Genomic DNA, 14,927 nt, shown 5'->3' with positions numbered 1-14,927 from the left:
ATATATCATGAATGTCCTGTGTCATTAACCATTGGTAATCACCTCTATAGCTTCAGCCTGCTTAATAGTCTGTCTGATGATATACCTCGGTGGCACCTTGTTAGACATTTAGATTGTTGCCTTTTTTTCCTTATAAATAATATTGTGAAAATTATATATATATATATAAATTATTTGCTCATTTGCCCAATTATTTACCTTAGCTTAAATAATATGGCATGCTGGGTCAAAGGCTAATAGACTTTTCGGGCTTCTGTAAATCATGGCCAGTGCCATTCCACCCTTAGAAAAAAGCATCTTCCGATGTGGCTCTGTTAAAATAAGAAAGCAGGCCAAGGGGGAGAGAGAGAGAGAGAGATTTTTTAAAAAATAATTTCTTATAGTTCACTAGCTTAATTCTTAGGAAAGAGGTCAGTTCAATCCACGTGTATTTCTAAAGCGCACATGATGCAGAGATCATGGTCCTAGTCTGACAGTGAAAATACATTTATTCTGTGTGGGGCAGTTTGAGGGAAAGAGCCCTTGCTATTCTGCTGGGCCAGCAGTGACAGGGTTCGTTAGAGGCCAGCCCACTTGCCGGAGCTCTGCTGAGTGCCCTGGGGTATGTCGGTTCACAGAGTTCTACTGCCATGATAACGTGTCATACACCAAGGGACTGACGTCATTGTTTGTATTCAAACAGTTACTATCCAAATTCACATTAGTTCAGAATGCTCTTTCAGAGTGCTTGTGGGATCAGAGTGGGTGGGCTTCATATTTTTTCAGTGATATTTGCAGTAACACGTTAGTTAATGATACAGGTGGAAGGACTTTGTTCTACAACATTTCTTGGGTGTGGGGGCCGAGATTTTAGGGCCGGTTCGGTTGTTTCTCCTACACCTTCGATAGGGTTAGAACATATTGCAGAACATTTATAGAATATTTTTTCCGTCTGAGGACATGACTGACTGTAATCAGCAATCTCTGATTCTTGCAAAGCGATGCCTCTGCTCCAAGAAATGTGTAAGTAATGGGAATGTCTACTCTAAACTTCTTGCCCAAAATTTAATTGAAGTCAACTGTTTAAAATATATTCTTGGGTAAAATCCACATGATAGCCCATAATATTTGTTATGTAAAGTTAGAATATATTGTCATATAAACTTTTACTCTAGCCCACGATGTTTTTTGTATGAAAAAGTATTTGCCACAAAGGACAATTGGTGTGTTAGGAAACTGAGCCAGGTTCGTTCCTTCACCCCCACCCCACTGTCTCATGTCGTGAGCAACTGTGCATGTTTATTTTTATATAAAACTTCATGGCAGGCCTTAATCATTTCAATCAATTCAGTCAAAACTTTCAGAGAATAACAACTGTTGAATTCCAAAATTGCTTAGAATCTTTGAGTTAGAATCTTTCTGTGGGAAGTAAAAAAATAATTTGCCAGCATTGGCCAAGAAAGCTGTGCATGAAAATGTTAAAATTAAGAAAAAAAAAAAAGGCAAGCCATTACTAAACACTGCAAATATGATTGTGAAGCAACATGTTAATTTAAAACCATGTGGGCTTTATTTGATGTAATAAGTCAGTACACACTGAAAATACTGAGATCTTGGAACCTTAAGGGAAATCTGACTACACTGAATCTGATTTTGGCTTAGAAAATGGGTTCACTGAGGACTTTGGCACATCACGGATTATCAGATTATCCATTCAGCTAGTATTTACCGCATGGTGCTCCGTATTGTGAGAACACTGTACGCTGCACACTGAACCCTTTTAAAGCATAAGGGATGAGTTCCAAGCCATTTGTCTGACCTCAGATTTGCAAATATACTATAACATGTAATTTCTTCAACTCTTTAATGTCTATTTTTTCGGCTAAGAGCCTTCACTCTCTTGTACTGTTGAACTTGATCTTTACTTCTATCATGAGCCCTAGCCTTGAGCTTTTTTTCTGAGCATTCCAGAAAGAAAGAAGTTTAAGTCTGTTCATATGAGTTCCTAAGTAGAACTCAAAGCTGTAGTGGAATACAGCTGTTTATGGTTGACTGGCCCTATGTAACTACCCAGACAGACCACCCATATGATTTAAATTGCTTCTCAGCTAAGCTAGTACTACTTGTCAGGGACCTTGAACCTAAAATTTGAAAATTCCAAGGGTCTATTAGAAAGAATCCATTCTTTGATAACAAAGTCTTACTGAGGAGGCAAAACGTACCTCTGGAATATTAAAACAGTGAAAATCAATATGTGATTAAATGCCCAAATGAAGGAATAGGTGGAAGCATTAAATCCTGTTGACAGTGAGAAAAGAAGAATACGAGAGGTTTGATTGTTTGAGCAAGAGGAGAAGTGTCTACAAATACGGTTTTGAGCATGGTTAGGCATCGTCCTAACTTGTTTGACTGTAATGCCTGCACAGTTTCCAGTCACAGGGAGTCAGCATTTTGGACTCAAGCCTCAATAGCTCTGAAGCGTGGGGTGTAAACCTTGATCCCATTTGGGCACCCCTGCAACCTTATAAACTCAACCACCCTATCAGGTTCCCTCATCTTTCAGGGTACAACTCAGCAATATTAAGTCTTTTCGGATCCTGTAATCTATGTCCTGTAGCCCTTTCACACATTTAACATATAGCTTTACTTTAGTCTTTTGAGTATCTCTTTCCCCTGCAGGATTGTGAGGATCTAGTCCTCACAGGAAGTACAAGCTATATCCCATGATATTGAGCACAGTGATTTGGACTTTGTGCTGGATATCCTGTTGGTAGTAGAAGAGAAAATGGAGTAGAGTGAGTGTGGCTCTGAAGCAGGAAGAGAGGTGATGCATGAGGGAGAAACAGGCCATCCTTGTTACATGAAAGACTGAAAAGAAAAGGAGGTAAGATTGGAAAAGTAGCCAAGGGATCGGATGAGAAAGGTCTTAAATGTCAAAGTCAAGGATTTGGCCTTGACTCTGCAGACAGACACTGCAAGCCGATCGAAGACTAGCCTGACTGAAAAGATGGCTAAGGGCATCTTTATCTGAACGTGAAGTTGGTGATGAATAACTTGCCAATATATTTTCCCTTTATTTTGTTTGGATTGTGTAAACCTGTCATTCAGTACAAAAGAGCACTGGGTCACATTTAGGTGACACATTTCCTCCAGACATCCTGGTGAACTTCAGGAAGTGGTCGGGATGATTCAGCAGGGGATGTTTTCCTGATCCATGCTGCGGCTGGTATCTGGACAGAGTTGTTCTTGCCAGGCTGTGAAGAAGTCTTTCCATAATTTCTGTGGGTGCTTGCTCTGCCTTTTCCCAAGGCTTGGGAAACCAAGCAGAGGCTCAGACTAGATGGGAACAAATTTGGAAGATTTTGGGTCCCTGGTAAGTCTTTAAATCCAGAAGACTTTCTGAAAGTCCTGAAGTGCCTGGACAGGCCTTAACTTATCAAGGGAAAGATAGACACTGGTCTGTCAGTTTGGTTCTTTGATTACCTTGGTAAAAAAAACAAAAATAAATAAAGAGTATTTTGGATTTTTATATTCGCCGTACCCCCAAGGCAAGCCTATTCTTAGAATCAGAAGACTCTTGCAAGTCTGTAAAAGTCCATTTATATTCTTATTTTAGGTACCTTATCCTAAACTGTGCAGAGGTATACTTTACTGCCTCTTCCTAACAGTTCTAACCTACAAACCCTTTGAGATTTCTTTTTATTATCTGTAGTTTTTATAAAATTAAAATTATTATCAGTGTAGCACAGAGATTAATAATACCAGCTCTGGACCCCAATTGCCCAAGTTCTGATCCTGATTTTTCATTAAATAGCAATGTGACTTTGGGCAAATTATTTAACCCTTTGCCTCAGTTTCAGCATTTTTGCCAGAATTAAATAAGTGAATTCATTGTTCATTTACTAAAAGTAAAGCCCTTAGGATGACTCCTGGTACATAAATTCCCAATAAATATTATCTATTATTGTAAATGATAAAATTAAAGCAGCTAAAGGTCAAGTGACTTAGGTAGTGATCTAGCAAGATGGCTAAACCAGAATTAGTGTTTCTTATTTCAAGATTTAGTCAACTGAGTATATTTAACTGGTCGACTGTGCTATACTGATACAGAGACCAGAGGTCAGGAAATTTTTTCTTAAAGGGACAGACCAGGTCATAAGTATTTTATACTTTGCAGGACTTACAGTCTCTCCTGCAACTGCTCAGCTCTGTCATTGCATCTTGCAAAAGCCGTAAATGATAAAGTGTGGCTGTGTTCCAATAAAACTTTATTTACAAAAACAGGTTGCAGACTGTTTTTGCAGACCTCTGCTTCAGATGCTTAAGTCACACCTGAATAGAGACTTTGCATTCCATCTAGTTTTTTTTTTTTAATGTTTTTATTTTATTTCTAGGAGAGAGAGAGACAGCGTGAGCAGGGGAGGGGCAGAGAGAGAGGGAGTCACAGACTGAAACAGGCTCCAGGCTCCGAGCTGGCAGTCAGCACAGAGCCCGACGCGGGCCCGAACCCACGAACCGCGAGATCATGACCTAAGCGAAAGTCGGATGCTTAACCGACTAAGCCACCCAGGCGCCCCGCATTCCATCTAGTTTTAACCTATGAAATAGGTATTGAGAAAAAACAAAGTAAATTTTCTTACAGCCCATTGACAAGTCCTTCTTGAGAGAGGCAGAGTGCCCTTCCTTTGTGAGCTCAGCTGCCTTGATGACACTTTGCTGGGGGCAAAAGGGAATCTAGCTAAACATTATCCCGACCCTCAGCATCCTGTAAGTCTGTCTACTTGAACGTATAAAAATTCCTTTGGAAGCCTCCTTTATGTCTGCCCCCCCACCAAGATCTATGTTGGCAATCTTAGTGCAAGCTTATGGCCCCCGATACACATCTGAAGGGTCTCAGATGAGACCCTTTGAGTAATCAAAGCGACTGAGTTTTTACTAAACAGTAATAAATGGGGACGCCTGGGTGGCTCAGTCGGTTAAGCATCCGACTTCAGCTCAGGTCATGATTTCATGGTTCGTGGATTCGCGCCCCGCATCGCGCTCTGTGCTGAAAGCTCAGAGCCTGGAGCCTGCTTCAGATTCTGTGTCTCCCTCTCTCTCTCTTCCCCTCCCCTGCTCATGCTCTGTCTCTGTCTGTCTCTCAAAAATAATAAGTAAACGTTAAAAAAAAATTAAAAAAAAAAACAGTAATAAATGTCCTTATCCAAGTAATAGCTAGCCCTCTCAAGGTCCTGGAAACCTTGTTTCCAAAATACTTTGGAGATTTACCCCCTCCCAACTTGAAGCTCTATAACCAGTCACCAAACACAACCCCGATGCAGCTCTTCCTGTCCACAGGTCCTGTCTCTGTGCTTTAATAAAATCAATCTTTTGCCCTGAATCCCAAGAATGCTTTCTTGGCTGTTGGCTCTGAACCCTAACACCTCAAACCACATCTCAGGTATTATTATAATAAACAGTAACTTCCCCTCCAAATGATTATGTCTAACATGTTATTCTTAGTTATGATGGTCATGCTTGAGAAGATCTAAAGAATTTAGAAAATAAGTAATAGTAATAAATGCATTTTCCTATCTCAAAGGGATATATAGAAGTTGCTTATTGAATGGTCTGGAGGATTTTTCTTAGAATTTGAAATCTGTGATTTGGGCAGGGTGCTAAGGGTTGTTTTATTAAATGAACACAAATACAGACTGTTATTTGTTTTGTCTTTTTTGGGAGTTAATTTCTGTATAGGAAAAATATGTGAGTCAAATAACATGCTATTTGTAATTTTCCTTGCCATTACACCACAGGTTTTTCTGCTAGGAGCGTTTTTTGGATGGGTTTGGATTTTTTTCTGGCTTTCTTTTCAGGTTAATAAAGTGTTCTTTTTAGGTTAAACTTGTCAGTGGACCTTTTTTGTGAGTGGCTGTATTGGTTAGTTCATATTTATAGCTTACGTCTGTTTCTGAGGAAATGACTAAATTCTCTTGTATTCGATCAAAACTGTGTAACAAAGGACATCTTTGACTTACTTAAACAAGGCTCGTGATGGAAACTCAAAAAACCCAATGGTTCATGTTTATAAATGTTTTTATGTATTCAGTCTTGGTTGGGCCAAATAATCAGAGCTCTGTGCTGAGGGAGGGATTGAAAATACTTTGTGCTTCTCAATTGAATAGAATTTTCTCGAGCAAGTTCAGGGCATGGTTTCTTGCAATTCTCTTTAAATTTTTTTTTATTTTACATGTTTTGAATTGGGTCTTACAGAATATAGATATATATATATATGTATATATTTTTTTCTCTTTAAACCCGTTCCACTGATTTTCTCTGTTCTCATTTGTACCCCATAGGCCCTGACTGATGGCGAAGTCTAAACCGTGTGTAATGTCTAGCAAAGAGGCTGATGGGGATTGGGAAGGGGCCTGGGGACGTAGCTGACTCACAGAAACCCTCTGGGCCTTGCTCCCTGCTGGAGGTCCTTGTGTCCCCACCTCTGGAGTGTCCTCAGGTTGTCCCCACTCTAGTCTTCTCCTCACTGTCGGTCCCTTCCTTCTGCTGTGGGCTCCAGGGCAGGACTTGAAGGCGCAGGCTACGCTCCTGGCTGCTCAGACCCAGGCCCACCTGGGCTCTCTGGGACCCCGGCTAGAACTCCCATCCCCCCACAAAGGCCCTCTTAGAAATGGTGTTTGGGTTTGGGTGTGGTGATGATTCTAGATCGGCTGGGTTATGAACTCATTGGGATTTTCTGTTCTCGCTGTTCATGTAATCATTAATTTTGGCCCTTTCACGAGCGCTCATGGAAACCCTTTCCCCAACCCAATCTTGGATCTAAGTCTAAAACAGACAAGAGGCCAACGAGTGCCCTTGCTGCCACACATCACTCCCTGCCTCCTTTCTCAGGAGCACGTATGGAGCAGGGTTCCTACACTCGTGGAAAACTGTTGATTCATGTAACTGTTTACTTTTGGAGCACAGACTAGTTTTACAATTAGGCTGGCTTATGTATGCATCATTAATCGCTTAAAATTCACCTGGATTGGTATGTCTGTGTGGGTCATACATGAAGCCAGCTTCAGGGAAGACAGAATGGATAAATGTTTACCTGAGGCGAGAGATTTCTTTAAGACAGCCTCTCTCCCCCATTCATGCCTGAAATTCCATTGTCAGTAATGCATTTTATTTCAGTGTTAAGCACCTGCATCTTGTGAAGCTCTTTTTTCTAAATGAAAATGTCCTCAGGAAAGATATCCATTAAGCTGTTTGAGCCACAGAGCTGATCCTATTCTTTCCTTACTTAAACATCTGGGGTCATTGGCTCCTCAAAAGGACAGATTAAAGAAGAAAGGAGCTGTACTGCTACTTCATAATTTTATCTGGGACTGGCTCTGACTATACATAGATTTGATAAACACATGTGAGGTAACATCTCTGGTATTTAACTTGGAGATACTTTTGCTTTCTCATTCAGATAGGGATAGTTATGAGGCATTTGAGTCGTGAGAACCTCTAAAGGAACTTCTATTCCTAAATATTCCCTTACGACCAAAATATATGTTATTACTATAATGGTGAGAATATACATGCCCATACATATAGTACTGGGAATTTTTTTTTCTAAGTGTATGTTATTTACAGGAGGTAAGGAAATCAAGTCTAATCGTAAGCCTAGAAACGGTGTATATCTTTCTGCCATATTGTCTGCATGTTGATTGGTCTCATTGGACAAGAAAATAATACATTTCTTTTTTTTTACCTTAACAACCAAATATTGTCAAATTATGATTTGTTCATTTACTCAACAAATGTTCATAGAGTATCTAACCTGTGCCAGGTACTACTTTGTGCTATAAAACTGAATGGTGGTGGTTTTCTGCTGAAACTCAGGCTTCAAGGAATATTTGAGGTTGTCCAGCAACTGGGGAAGTAAGGATGAAGAAAGACTTCTGGGGGGAAACGGAAGGATGACAAAGGGGAGGAAGGAAGGAAGGAAGGAAAGACAACTGGAAGGAAGTTAGTTAAATCTGTTGATCCTTAACACGTTTTCTTGTTTTAAATTACACATTATGTTATCTAGTTTGATGCTCTTTGCTTATACAATAATTGACCATCTATAGGCTTTATTTTTTTCTGCTGTGCTACAATTTGAAATTAGTTTTAGCATTTTCATGTTTGTTTCTTTTCAGTATAGAAGAATTTTATGGATCAGTTTCCTAAGAAGTACATGGAAGGTCTGAAGAGCTGAAGAAAAAAAGTCAGTATTAAACTTGCTTTTAAAAATGTGAGTAAACTTTCTCCTCTCCATTATTTGCCACACTTGTGAAGCCTGCAATTACCTTTCTGTATATTGAGTGTGTAAATTTTTTCCCAGTAGTAAAGTTACTCGACTGTGTCTGTCTACTCATTATGTCTATGAGAATTGATGAGCCACTCAGCTCTTGAAAAGGTTTTCAATTCTAAAAGTACTGTGACTAACCGAGGTGACTGTAGAGTTCAGACATGTTACGGCAGTCAGTGAGCAAATCTGTCTGGCACCGAGAAGGAAAACACAGACCTGGTAGCACAGCAAAAACACCACCCTCTTCTCAATTCTTTATGGCTCTTTGTCCCACAGACCATCTCGGTGTCTTATCAAAGCCAGTGAGACTTGGGCCAACCCCTTAATGACCCTATACGTTTAGAAAAATGAGGTGTTTTCATATAAACTTATTTACTCTCTTCCTCTCTGTTATTCATGTTCAGTAATAATAATACTTAGCTATTTGTTGAGCATCTTCTAAGTGACAAGTACTTGATTCGTTCAATTCAATCAGTATTCCTTTAACAAATACCTTTTCAAGTGTTTGTAACATGCCAGGCACTGCTCTTATGCTATGACCTTAATATTGTTGTCATGGCAATCTTGCAAAGTAGGAATTAATATTTCACTGATCTGTGTGAGGATACTGAGGTTCAGAGAAGGGTAGGGAATCTGCTGACCGGCATGCAACTGCTAAGTGGCAAAAACCAGAGTGTGAACTGGCGCTGACTTTTTCTGCTTGGCCATATCCTATGTAAGTGGTGTTTAAAATGCTCTTCTTGGCACTGCTTTTGGTAGGAGACTAGAACCTTCCGGGTTGTATTTTTAACAGGAATATGATCCTAATCCTTCTAAACCTTGGCCATAGTCACAACAAGGAAGGAAATTAGAGAAACATCGTCCTACATATAAGAGGTAGCTTTGGAACCTAGATAGGGAGTTAAGAGATATAATGTCCAGTCCCAGACCTTCCACGGATTTCCTGTATGTTCTTGAGATAGTTAACATACATGGGAAACCATTACTTTATTTATGCCAACTGAGGAGAGCAGACCAGATGTTCTCTGGGATCTCTTTCAGTCAGCTCTTTACGAAAATATATTATGAAGGAAGGTACACAAATCATAAGTGGATGGCTTGATGGAATAATTGTCACAAAATGGACACACCTTTGCAACAGCACCCAGGTTAACAGAATATTGCCAGCACCCCAGAACCCTCCTCTCCTAATGCTCCTGGGAGTAACTGATTTCATGATTTCTAATGCCATTGATAAAGTTTTTCCCCATAAAAGTCCTTTTTATGTACTTACTTGAAGATGAAATGTATTTTGTGAGAGAATAAGAACAAAATAAATAACAAAATCTCGGAAATGGGCATTGTTCAAGATCATTATGATGCAATTGACAAGGAAACTGTTTTTTCTGTGACACATAACACTTCAATAATCAGAATATCAAGTGAGGACCTTATACCAAAACATTAAAATTTTAGGAACTGCATATATATTTGATCAGTTATAGCATTTACCCAAGAAATATAACCTAAAATTTACCATTATTTCACAGTGCTATTCCAAGTAATTTAGCATACCAAATAAAAAGGTCTAACTGCTCAAAAAGACTTCATTTATAATTTAAATCCTGGGAAATTTTTAAAATCTTAGAAAATTATAAAGCACATCCTACGTGGGATTATAGATCCTTACAAATCTTAATTCATTTACTAATGCCATAGATAAGTTTTGCCTGTTGAAGAAATTTTATGTGAATAGAATCATATACTATATATTCTTTTGTTTCTGGCTTATTTTTCTTATTGTATTTGTGAAATTCATCTACAGTATTGTATAAGTTTATTTTTATTTCATTTTCCTTGCTATCATGATATATCTCTTAAAGTTGCTGGACATTTAGGTAGTATCCAGTTCGGATGAATAACAAATAGTGCCTCGGTGAATATTTTTGCACATATCTTCTGGTGATTGTATATTGTTTGTTCATGGACTACTCAGTAATTTAGATTCGGCAGATCTGGGGAGTGATGTTGAACTAAATAAATGTCTTTGAAAGCAGACAAGTTGATTTTAGGTAGTCAGGTGGTTTGTCTGGCTCAGCCTGATGGTCTAAACATGCTAGTCAGGAACAGATAAAGATGTTTTTGTAGACTGCTCTTGTAGATTGAGGGTGTGGCCAGGTGGAAGCCTTCTCTGGTATGTGTGTGGCATGGTAAGGCTTGCTCCCTTGGCAGAGAAGGACTTTGGTTGGTTACAGGAAAGGGTTACAGAGACAGCAAATCCAGAAAAGAGAGATGTCTAGGCTACCGTAGAAATGATTAGGAGTTCTCATCAGCCTGAGCAAGAGCCTGAAAAACTGACAACCCAGGAGAAGAATCTGTGCTGTGAGACTGAAGAGTTTGGGGACATGAATAAAGAAATAAATATTGAGGAGCACCTGGTGGCTCAGTCGGTTAAGCTTCTGATTCTTGGCCTTGGCTCAGGTCACGATCTCACGGTTCCTGGGATCGAGCCCATCGTCAGGCTCTATGTTGACGGGGCGAAAGCCGCTTGGTATTCTGTCTCTCTGCCCCTCCCTCCCTGCCCCCAAATAAGTAAATAAAAAAAATTAAAAAGAAATAGAAGGAAAGAAATATTGTTGCAGGCAGGCTGAATCTCAGAAGGAGATTAATTAGAATTTATTCTAATGTCAAATTTTTTTTTAGTCTAATTTTCTTTTAAGGGAGCTTTGAGAAACCAGTTCCTATTATGAAGCTTGAGTTGACATGGACTTAACTAGACTTGCCAAACTAGGAAACAAATGTATTTTCAAACAAATGTGGAGTGTGGGCGTGAGGGCCTTGCTGTGCGACCATTCTGTGTTCAGGTCACAGCTCTGCCACCTCTTCCGACCATGTCCCCGGGTTAGCTTTTTCCTCTGTAAAATAGGGACATTAATGTGCCTTCCTATGAGGTTTGCTGGACAGTTTACTACAGCAGTGTCTACAGTGTGCATTTGGGTGTGTGGTCCTGGCACGAAAAATGGTAGCCGTCATTCTTACTGGTTTTCTGAATCTTCTTATGGATGTTGCCTGTTGGACTCCGTAGATGATGCTTTATAAGAGTTTTCAGGTAATTTTTTTTTTTTAATACGAGACCAGCTAGTTTCTTTTTTAAGTATGGTGAACACTAATAAATATTTTCTGACTTGCCTCGCCTTAAACTGAAATCAGAGGAAAGATGAAAGGAAACGTGTCCATGTGTTCTTGGCCAGGCCCTCCCAGGGTGACTCCGTGAAGGCGCTGTTGGTTGTTGGGACTCCTTTACTTGGTTAGTTCAAGAAGCAGCCAGTGGAGCTGAGATTCACGGAGAAGTTGGGTCATTTTGCACAAAGGAAAATCAGACTTTGTTTTTGTTTATTTGATGCTCACTTCTTGGCAGGCATTTTGCAAATAGGTGGCCTTATTTACCAGGGGGCTTTGGTGAGAGGCTCTGTTGGTGACTTACTACGTACCACCCGGTGTAGGGTATGCATCCCGAGTTGTGATGGCAACATCTTTTCACCTGTTAGTGATTCTGGACTAGCTCTTGTAGCATATGGTGTAGATTAAGCTTGATTTTGCCCTCGGTGAGATTATTTTTATTAAAAAATTTTTTTAAAGATTATTTTGAGACAGGGAGAAAGATCTTGACCAGGGGAGGGATAGAGACAGAGGGATAGAGACAATCCCAAGCAGGCCCCATGCTGTCAGTGGGGAGCCTGATGTGGGCTCAGCCTCACAAGCCATGAGATCATGACCTGAGCCAAAATCAGGAGTCGATGCTCAGTCAGCTGAGCCACCCAGATGCCCCTGACCTCAGTGAGATTATGATCAGACAAATGGATAATCTAGTGTTCTGAAAAGAAAACATTTAGAGTGACTTGAGCAAGGAGAACAATTTACCCAAGACTGAAATTCTACTACTAACTTTTCTAATAACTAGCTTTGGCACTTCTGGTATATTATTTACCCTGGGTCTCTGTTTCCTCATCTATAAAATCAGGAATAGTTTAGATTGGAACTTTGAGGCAGAGGGGAGTTCTGTGAATTCTNAGAGAGACAGAGAGAATCTTAAGCAGGCTCCACTCTCAGCGTGAGATCATGACCTGAGCCAAAATCAAGAGTCGGTTGCTCAACTGAGCCACCCAGGCACCCCAATATCTGTATTTTTCTAAATGCTGGATTCTTTGACAGGTTCCTCCCAAGTTAGAGATTCCTTTGACAGCAGATTTGGGTACTTACGGTGGTGAATGAAGAAGTAGTTTTAAGATATGACCTAAGTTCACCAAATAGCAGTTAAAACATTAAATGACCAGAGTGTTATGACTAATTTGAGGCTATAGAAGTATATCAAAATTTATTTTCACAGCAGCACTTGCNTCCATGTTGCTACACATGGCCAGATTTCATTCTTTCTCATTGCCATGTAGTATTCCATGTATAGATAAACCACATCTTCTTGATCCATTCGTCAGTTGACGGACACACTTAGGCTCTTTCCATGTTTTGGCTATTGTTGAGAGTGCTGCTATGAACATTGGGGTACATGAACAGCACTTGCTTTAACAAGCTCTAATACACATGCTCAACTCATGAAAGGGTGTATATATTTATATATCAACTACATAAATAGACAAGACATGTATTTAAATATATGGCAAAGCTGAATTATGAAAGCTGTATTTGGCTTTCTCTCCTATCTCTGTTTAAATCCTCACTTCCCACGTTACGTTTTGGGAGTGTCATCCTGCCCCCAAAATGGGATTTGTTTCATTGTTCCCGATGTCAAAGCAAATATTTACTCAAAAACATTGAATAGTTGTCACAGAAATTAAATATTGGATTAATTGAACTGATAAAATAAGAATAAATACCAAATAATGTTATTACTTATTTTCTTAAGTTTATTTATTTTGAAAGAGACAGAGTGTGGAGGTGGGGGGGCGGGAGAGAGAGAGAGAGAATGAATGAGAATCCTAAGCAGGCTCTGCANGAGAGAGGGGGAGACACAGAATCTGAAGCAGGCTTCAGCCTCTGAGCTGCCAGCACAGAACCTGACGCAGGGTTCGGACTCACGGACCGAGAGATCATGACCTGAGCTGAAGTTGGACCCTCAGCCAACTGAGCCACCCAGGAGCCCCTGAACTGTGAGATCTTGACATCTGAGCTGAATTCAAGAGTCGGACACTCAACCAACCGAGCCACCCAGGCCCCCCCTACTTAATGATTACTTTTCAGTTCTGGCCTCTATCCTCTTTACCTAGTTTGTACCTCCAGTCATTTAGATGTTCTGGCAACTGGCAAACAGGAAAAATGTCATTTGCCTCAACATCCTTCTCTCTACATTGTGCTCATGATTCTTGAGGTCACGGATGGTGGTGGTGAAAGCTGGCTGGTAATACCACTTTGGAGGCTGGACGGACCCAGGCACAAGAATGAGGTGGGACCTCTCCTCTGGCTTTGTTACTGCCCCGTCTTCAGGCTGAGGAAGGCCGTGGGACTGTGCACTGTATTGCTCAGGCTTGCTTATGTAATCACTCTACCTTGTCATGTAGTGGTTTCTGAACAGGCATTTTGTAGCCGCTGAGATGATGTTGCCCTAAAGAAAAGACACCCCCATAGCTCTGTCCTTTGGGGCCCTCTTTCTCCGTACCCTGGTAGTCTTTTTCACTTTAATTACCATACGGGGGTTGACATTTTCTACCTCCTGACTGCCTTTTGTAGTCCAAACAGTCTCTGTTCTGGGCAATTTGTAGTACAGATTTTCAAAGTACTGCTTGGGATTGGCAATCTTATTTGGAATCGTGTGCCACAAACATGTTTTGTCTTGTGTTTTATTGGTTCATTATAACTTGAGACAATATTGAAATGAATTTCCATTGAAAGATTTTTTATTTATTTCCATTTTTTTCCCCTCTCGTAATCCTTCCCTTTTCTATCAAATATCTATGATCTCCTTTACAATCAAAGAGAGATGTGGTTGGGGCTTTAGAACTATTCCTTTAAGTAGAGGCCTCCTTTGTGTGTGAGGGTGCAGATGGAGTGTGAGGGTAGCTTGAAGCTATTTGCTAAGCCTCAGCGGTCTTTATTCTCAGTTGCTTTGTTTTCTCCTCACCCCTTAGGAAATTGGCAGTCAGTGACTTTGATTTTTTTCCCCCCTCCTTAATACAGTTATGCAAGGGTGTAACTTGGAGGGAAAGGAAATGTTTACACATTTCGTAAATAAATAACCAAATTATGTGGAGGGTGTGTGTGTGCACATGCAATGGCTCTAGCACTAGATGGGTGGTGTGTTTTAAGTGCTGTGCATTTATCTATTTAACTAGAAGAGCTTAGCACTTCTGATGACACTTTAGGCAAATAGTCTCAGCAGTTTTTTTTTAAGAAAGAAGAAGGTGCAAGGGAATTTTGACTCTCAGTTAGTGGATCTATGGTTTAATATTACGGCATTTTTTGAAATGCATGTTTCTGGCACAAGAATTTCAATTAGCCAAGGCTCTCCATGGCTTAGGGAACAAGGAAGTGGGAGAAGGGATTTCAGTAGTTCTTAAATCTATTATTTAGCAAGAGCTGGAGGCTTTGGGCATTATAATCAAAGGAATGAGTTTGCGTCCCCAGGATGTGTTCC

At 40.1% G+C, this 14,927-nt stretch overlaps 1 protein-coding gene across 9 annotated transcripts in view; it reads left to right on the top strand.

Annotated features, from left to right (window-relative positions):
- PPFIBP1 (PPFIB scaffold protein 1) overlaps window positions 1–14,927 on the top strand; it is a 174,919-nt gene that overhangs the window by 51,206 nt on the left and 108,786 nt on the right. For 8 of the 9 annotated variants that reach the window (XM_077774553.1, XM_077774555.1, XM_077774554.1 and 5 more), the window contains exon 3: window positions 8,151–8,245. The gene's annotated coding sequence lies outside the window, so the exon portion shown is untranslated. The remainder of the gene's footprint in view (window positions 1–8,150; window positions 8,246–14,927) is intronic. The other variant, XM_077774549.1, reaches the window with a different exon arrangement.

This window comes from Crocuta crocuta, unplaced genomic scaffold, assembly GCF_008692635.1.
Source record: "Crocuta crocuta isolate KB4526 unplaced genomic scaffold, BGI_CrCroc_1.0 scaffold176, whole genome shotgun sequence".
Lineage (NCBI taxonomy): Eukaryota > Metazoa > Chordata > Mammalia > Carnivora > Hyaenidae > Crocuta > Crocuta crocuta.
Note: the sequence above shows the minus strand (reverse complement) of the source record. Positions and strands in the feature narration are given on the sequence as shown.